General features: G+C 41.6%; 1 pseudogene; it reads left to right on the plus strand.

Annotated features, from left to right (window-relative positions):
* The first annotated feature begins 1,134 nt into the window (after positions 1-1,134).
* On the plus strand, positions 1,135-7,322 carry LOC116256648 (cyclin-dependent kinase C-2-like; annotated as a pseudogene).
* Positions 7,323-7,650: the final 328 nt, after the last annotated feature.

Here is a 7,650-nt window from a genome sequence, read left to right on the forward strand (position 1 = left end):
TAATCCGAACTTTGGTGGCCTGAAAAGCAATGTAAAGAGGGATAGTTTTTATAATTTTCGAAATAAGTTTCCTTGGAAAATAAAATTGCCCATTAGGGCTTTCTCTTCCAGCCCGCGACCATCAGCCTTCCGGCGACACCCAGGCCTTCTCGTCCGGCCAAATACGTAAGCTTCCACTCCTAATCTCTCTCCTCTCCCTTTCCCTCTCACCGCCATCTCTCTCGACTCTCTGACCTTCTTCCTTTCTTCTCTTCTCCATTTCTCATTTCTGCGCTCTCCTTTTCGTTCCTTTCCCAAAGCTGTGCAGCAGGCGCCACCAGCTCCAGCGACGAGGTCTCCGAATTTCTCAGCCGGGTGAAAAGGTGATGACCTCCTTTTACTCTCTCTGTCTCTCCATCCACGCCTCGCTCTCTCAATACCTCTTTCAATCGGTTTAGGGTTTCAATTGGCAGAGCGTTTAATTTTGATCGGTTTTGGGCGTTTCTCTATGAACTCCTTTTCTTGATCCATATCAGTGCGTAAGAAACGAATTTTAATCATGATTTTATTTTCAAGAAACATCATTTATAAGTATCCATGTGATCATATCGGATTAAACTATTGTTTTTAGTTTAAGACGATCAAGGCACCCGCTCACCTATGAATAAAAAACAATAATTATATCAGTAGGGAATATGTTTCTACAAACGTAAACATGAGCGTCATTTTTAATGAAGTGGCTATCAGATTATTGTTGCGTTTCATACGGCAAATATTTTGACGAAACATGCCCTTTTGGTTTTACAGACATTTCCTGAATATCTCTAGCCTAGGCGGCTCGTGGATGGAGAGCCATTCCTGAAGGCTGAGTAAATTACGTTGTTGCTCTTGGATTTACTGGCAAAGCAACCAAGGTTGTCGCATCCTCGTACTTTCGCTTTCTTCCTCATCCTCTTCGAATTGGGAAAACCCTCTGCGGAAACCGTCTCTACTTCATCCCCTCCTGTTGACGTGCAGCAGCAGCAGCAGAAGGAGGAGGAGGTGGAGGAGGACGAAGAGGAGGGGAAGAGATTGCTTGAAATAGGCGCGTAAGGCTTTTGGTGCTTTCCTTGACGATGCCTCAAGTGGGGGCAGGAGGGTGGGTGGCAGCGACAGATGGCGGCGGCCGCACCCGGGCAGCTGAACCTCGATGAGTCTCCCTCGTGGGGATTGCAGAGCATCGATTGCTTCGGGAAGCTCGAGCAGATCGGTGAGGGCACCTACAAGTAATTCGGAGCGCCACTTTCTCTCCTCTTTTTCAATGATGATTTCTTGCTTTCCTTTCCTATGTTTTGCAGCGATTTGAGCAATCAGTGACATTCAACTGTGTGGGTTTGGTTTTCGTGAAATGTCTTGGCCGATTGCCTAAAGTTGGGTTGGGGTTACTTGTGTCTCCTTTGAGGTCTTCAAGAGGCTTTTCACGGCTTTCTTCTCTGGGTTGATCAACTGTTTTTGTTTCTATGTTTCCCTTTTGGACTGGCTATTAGGGTTTTAGTAGATATTTACACGAAGAATTTTCTGTTAATGTGCAAAGAGATTTCTATTTGGTGCTATGCGTTGGTGATCTGCTTCTTGATTTCACACCGTATGAATTGTAACTGAGAGTATGACCATGGGATAACCAGGGTTAGGATATTCCATGTGGTTGCATATACGTTCATAGTAACAAAATGGCTGCATTTTCAGTAGCACATAGACGCAGGCATCACATAGTTTTTCACAGCCAATATGAACTCACTGTTAGATGCACGGGATATAGGCATATCAAATTAACATAGAAAGATTTAATGGATAGATATATGGAAAATGGGCATCCATTTTTATTTACAAGCGGTTAACCGTTAATCAATAAAATAGGGTCCTGACCCTTGATGTACTATAATGAAGACATCGTAAAAGCTATGGATTTACACAATGAAAGTTCCATTTGCCCACTAGAAGGGCATTATTTAACATGTAGTTTTCACTAGCTAGAAGGGGCTCTCAGTAACACTAAAGTTCTTCATTATTAGGAGGAATTGCAGACAAGCTTGTGTGTGCTTCAGACATAGATATGTGGTATCCCTCTCAACATTCTACCAAAAAGTGCTATAACTTTTTAGGCCTACATCTGCTTCTTCAATATCTGGCGACTTGAACTGCTTAAACTTTGAGCTTCTTTCTACCAGCAAGTCTAATAAATTCAAGGAAACTACTTTCATGTTGGGACCAATGGATATGTTCCTTCAGACTTCCAGTTTGAGTCGACAGTATTGAGTCATACTGGTCATAAAATTTGTGTTTACATTTCTTTATCGTATTTTTGAGCTTGTCAGGAACACAAAATAAACCCATATTCACCTGTTGTTATTGAGGCATAGGGCTATTTTTGGTTCTTAATTGTGCTTGTGTTTCCACTGTACAGTGTAAGTCTGTGAAATTGTTAACTGAGATTTTCTGATATTATTTTTCTTTCTTCAATCTTCAATAACCTCCTATTTATGTGCTATCTTTTGGCTAGTTTCTTCTTAAGCTGCCAAAATGCAGATGCAGGCACTTAGATAAACTGGAGAACCACACCCGTATGCATACACATATGCACTAATATACACAAATAAATGAAAACAAGTAGAACTAATGATATTGTTCTGTGTTCTGGAATTGTCTCTAGCGATTGTTAATTCTTCTAATTCTCAAACTGATTCTTCTCATTGTTCTTGGAACTGCAGTCAAGTGTACATGGCCAGGGAGATGAAAACAAGCAAGGTTGTTGCTTTGAAAAATTAACCCATCATACTTAAATGATCATTATAGACATGAATCAACGCTTCTCCAACATAATCCTACACTTTCCCCAAAAAGAAAAGTTGCTGACATGTATCTCAAATCATCAATTCTACCTTCTAGCATGCTCAAACAATAATTATACATGTTCCAAAGAGAAATATACAATAAAATAGGCTCAATTACGCCTTGCTCACCCCAAATCAAGAGTCTAGACTGCTGCAATCCTTTCGGCAGCCACCTCACGAGTTCAAGTGATCTTCAAACAGCCAAAACCTCTCACTGCCGCCTCCACCGATGCATCCCAGCCACTAGTATGAGGGGAAATATGCGCCCCCAAGCGGCAAGTTGACATAAAAGGCCATAAAAGAGTCAAAGATCGACCAAAGAGAGTTCCAAACCGGAATCTGTCATTAGGAGAGGCCCACGGTAGTGGTGTGGGTAGCTGAAAGGAATGAGAGAAAGGGGTGGTGACAGAGAGGGGAAACAGAGAGAGGGAGGGTTCAGACAGAAATGGGGAAGAAGGCCAGTGAGGGTGAGAGTGCGTGAGAGAAGAGAGAGAGCAGGTGGGAGAGTGAGGGTGTTGACAGAGAGAGGCGGACAGAAGAGAGAGACGCGAGTGTGTAGAGAGGGGAGAGAAACGACAACAACAACAAAAAAACGAAAGGAGGGGGGGCGGAAGGGCTGCGCAAGAGGGAGGAGGAGAGGAAGGAAGAAGAGGAGAGAAGAGACAAAGAGGCGAGGGGACGACAGGGCACACCCCAAGCGCCGCCACCGTCATCACCGTCGCCGACACTGTCGCCTTCTTCTTCTTCTCTGAGCTGCGGTCGTGGCTAAGGGAGAGACTAAGGGGGGAAACGAGGGAGAAAGAAAAACAAGGGAGGAGAGGGCGGTGTCGGGCTCCTGTCGCATGTGGAATTCGGGTCCGGGACTGGACCCTGACCCGACCCGTCCTGCAAATGCCGAGCGTTACATGAACTATGTGGATCACCAGATGAGGTTAACTGGCCGGGAGTTTCAAAGATTCCTTGGTACAATAATTTCAAGCCTTCAAGACCAATGAAGAGGCGCCTTAGAGATGTATTTAAGCAGTAAGTACAAAACATATGAATCTGGTTTACAATGATTTATAGTGAAAATTTGTTTTGAGGAAATCTTTTTTTCACATTTACTTTTTGTTATGTTGTGATTGTGTAGTTTTGTGGTTTATCAGTGCTTTACCACCTTATTATTGTTATTGTTTCCAGTTTATATAGAGGTAATGTGCACCTGAGATGCAGTTATTTTTGCTATCAGTTTTGATCGACATGCTTTGGATTTGTTGGAGCGGATGCTAACTCTTGACCCATCTCAGGTATCATCTTGCTATATTCTCTGAGTTTTGGAGGTTTGAACTTTTGTCACAAATGATTTAGTGTATGGATGTGAGTTCTGGAAAGTGGGAGTAGCAAACCTACTCCTTGAATTCTTATAATTATTAAGTGGTGAGTCCTGCTCCAGATCTGAATGTCCTTGCAAAACGAACGACACTCTACAAATAACTTTGCAAGTTTGGCCTTGGGTGTCCTTAGCAGTTTTAGTGTCAGCTTTACTATAGACTTATCAAGTTCTTAAGTTTCTAACTTTGGGCTCCCAAGGGAGTTAATCTCTTTCTTGTTTTGATAGTGATCTCGGTAGTTTCCCCAAGTTTGGAGAACAAGGCTTTTACTTCTTATTCGTTAAGTAGCTTTGTGCATGTAAATGTCTTTATTTCTAGATAGGGCATTATCTCTTATTTGTGGATTCTAATGATAGAATCATCGCAAACTCCAAAATCAAATGAACCATGAACTAGTATTTCCTTGGATTTCTTTTTGCAGCAAAAAGAGATGAAGGTTTTACGTTTTTTTTTTTGTTAGTCTTGCAACAGCCTCTCTCTCTCTCTCTCTCTCTCTCTCTCTCTCTCTGGTGCTGAAAAGGAAAGACTTCCTATATTAAGTTACTAAAGAAACATGAATAATAACCTTTACAAGACTTTTCCAAGTTGAGGTTTTTTGAGTTAATATTTATTGTTCTAATTTATTTTCTACAAAAAATCATACATGATACTTGGCCATTGTATTGTCCAGTCATATAAATATTTCTATTGTTGGCCTCCAAGCTTCTTTTGTTCGGTACCATGTCTTTTTTGCAAGCCACTTGTGGTGATGAGAGTAATATAAGAAAAATGTTCGGGAGTTATGTAGTTCTCTGCCCATCATCATTGTCGAGTTACTATTTCAGTCTGCATTTGTGAACAGGGGTGTCAAGAGGTGAGGTTGTGACACTAAAGCATTTGATGACTGCTTCACTTGATTCTAAAAGTATTGTTGCTAGTGCTTTTGATAGCTTTCTGAAAAATTATGAATTACCCAACTAGCGTCCTGTTCATCTACCAAAATGAAATAACTGTGATGTATATAACATGAAAGTGATACCTGGCATTTCAATGTATTTACAATTTTGTTTTCTTCCCAAATATGGAAATGTACATTCAAACTTCTCTGTGACTTAAAAACGACAAAGGGAATCTGTGTTTCTTGAGAAAATTATGGTCTATTTTTGAACTTGTCCTTGTCTGGTGGAATGTTATTGGAAGAATGTTGCCAGCAATTGTTCAGCATTCAGTGTTGTCAAATCTTGTTTCCAGAACAGGCTGGACTTAAGGAGCTAAGCTTTAGAACGATTGTTGCTATGATGTCCCGCTAGTGAACAGTTAATCCGACTAGCCAACTAATCAGTTCCCTGCTAAGTCACATGCGAATGGGGATATGGTCCCTGTACTCCCCATACCATAGATGCAGCACTGCGTTTAAGGGACATATCTGGATATCCCTTTTTTTTAAAACATTTTTTTTGGTTAAAATTGAAAAAGGAAGGGTAGGAAGGGAGAGAGAGATAACTGACTGTAAACCTGAATGGTTTTTAGTGAGAGTGAGGGAGAGAGAGAGAGAGAGAGAGAGAGGAAAAGGGCACACACTGAAAATCTTTTTGCTTGAATAGTGGTCCCCTTTATTTCTTATAACTTTCTAAAATTTCTCTTCGAATTTGTCAGGTAGAATTCTATTTCTACATATTGAAATACTGGGTGCATTTTCTGTTTCGATCTGCATTCTGTGTCTCGTTATTTCTATTTACAAGAGGTTCTTCAGCTGCTTTGAAGTAAAAGCTAGAGACTAGAGTTAGATATGTTGGTACCACTCCTTCCTCCTAGCTATGATATTTATCTGGTTGAGATTGTATTCTTCCTTGATGTTCTTGCATTTCTCCAGTTTTTATCTTTTCTTCTTGAAGTTTGCTGTTGATATGTCAACCCTTTTTCCTCCTTGCATCCTCTGCTGTTTGTGTTTGTTTGTCCCCTAATGGTTTCATTTTCTTATTTTCAGAGGATATAAGCAAAAGACGCACTTGATGCTGAGTATTTCTGGTGTGATCCATTGCCATGTGACCCGAAAGGGTACAAAATCTTTTGTTCATGCCAAGTGTCACAATTGATGGCCTTCTAATAGCCGGTTCTGGCCTTCCTCTTAGTTTACCCAAATACGAGTCATCTCATGTGTTCCAGACCAAGAAGAAAAGACAACAGCAAAGGCAGCACGAAAAAACAGCCAAGCGGCAAAAATTACAGTATCCTCAGCAGCATCAACGTTTGCCGCCAATTCAGTAGCTAGGGTGACCGCATATACAAATCAGGCCTGGCCCTAACCAATGCCCCACCTCAAGTTGTTGTTGGGCCAAGTCACCACTACAATAAGCCTCGGGGACCTCCAAGAGGACAGAACAGGTATCCTCAAGGCGGAAACCCAAGTGGTGGATACAATCCAAATCGTGGTGGCCAAGCTGGTGGATATGCTACTGGACCTTATCCACCTCAAGGCTGAGGTCCTGTTTATGTTGGAACCAGTATGCCTGGAGGTGGCCGTCCTAGATCTGGAGCTGGTGCCTATGGCGTCGGGCTCCAAATTATCCCCAATCAGGTCCTTATGGCAATTCAGGTACTGATCGAGCGCCCAACATGATGGGTGGTAATTGGAATCCACAATATGGTTGGCCACAGTAGTCTGGAATCAAACTGAAGCATGATCTGTTCAATATATCTGTGCACTTGACTCGTGATCCTACATTCTGAAGAGAAGGGCTCTGCCAGGGACTTCCGCTTTCACCTCAAGTGGGTCGATGGGAATTGGTTTAATGCACCAGAGGTATTCCTACAAACCAGTGTTGGATATTTAAGAATATCCCTTGACCTGGATTTAATTCACGCACTTGTTTTCAGTTTTATATGGAGAAAGAGGAGATGGTTAGGTATTTCATTACTACGCTGCTCCTTTGTCCTACAGACAGAAATAGGGAAACAAGAATGTGTGATTTTCTCTTCGATGTTTATCATAGCTTGACTGGCGATGATGAACTTGTCAGTATATGGATGGGATATGTGGGTTTTGTCTTGTGACTAGAATCTTCATAGTAACTATGCAGTCCAATTTCATGACATTCCTGGTTTACTTTTTGTAAGTTCAAATATCGTGCCATAGTCATAATTACTCACCATTACAGTTTCTTTTACTGTATTTACATGCCTCGGGGCACGTAATCTGTTTTTTTTTCAGTTGAATTGCATGCTCCAAGTACAATTGTTGGTACACTTCTATGAAAGTTTGGGATTTAAACTTAATATCTAGTGAAGACAATCAATCCTGCTTCATTTTTGCATAGGAATGGTTGGGTTGTTTGTATGGTGTAGCGGTTCTGAAGTTCTTTCACCAGCTGCTTCTCCCCAATAAGCCACTTTGCAATCCCGTCACGTCAAAGGCTGAAATGACTTGAACATGGGAATGCCTCTTTGTTAGC

This window comes from Nymphaea colorata, chromosome 6 (genome assembly GCF_008831285.2).
Source record: "Nymphaea colorata isolate Beijing-Zhang1983 chromosome 6, ASM883128v2, whole genome shotgun sequence".
In the NCBI taxonomy this organism is placed as follows: Eukaryota; Viridiplantae; Streptophyta; class Magnoliopsida; order Nymphaeales; family Nymphaeaceae; genus Nymphaea; species Nymphaea colorata.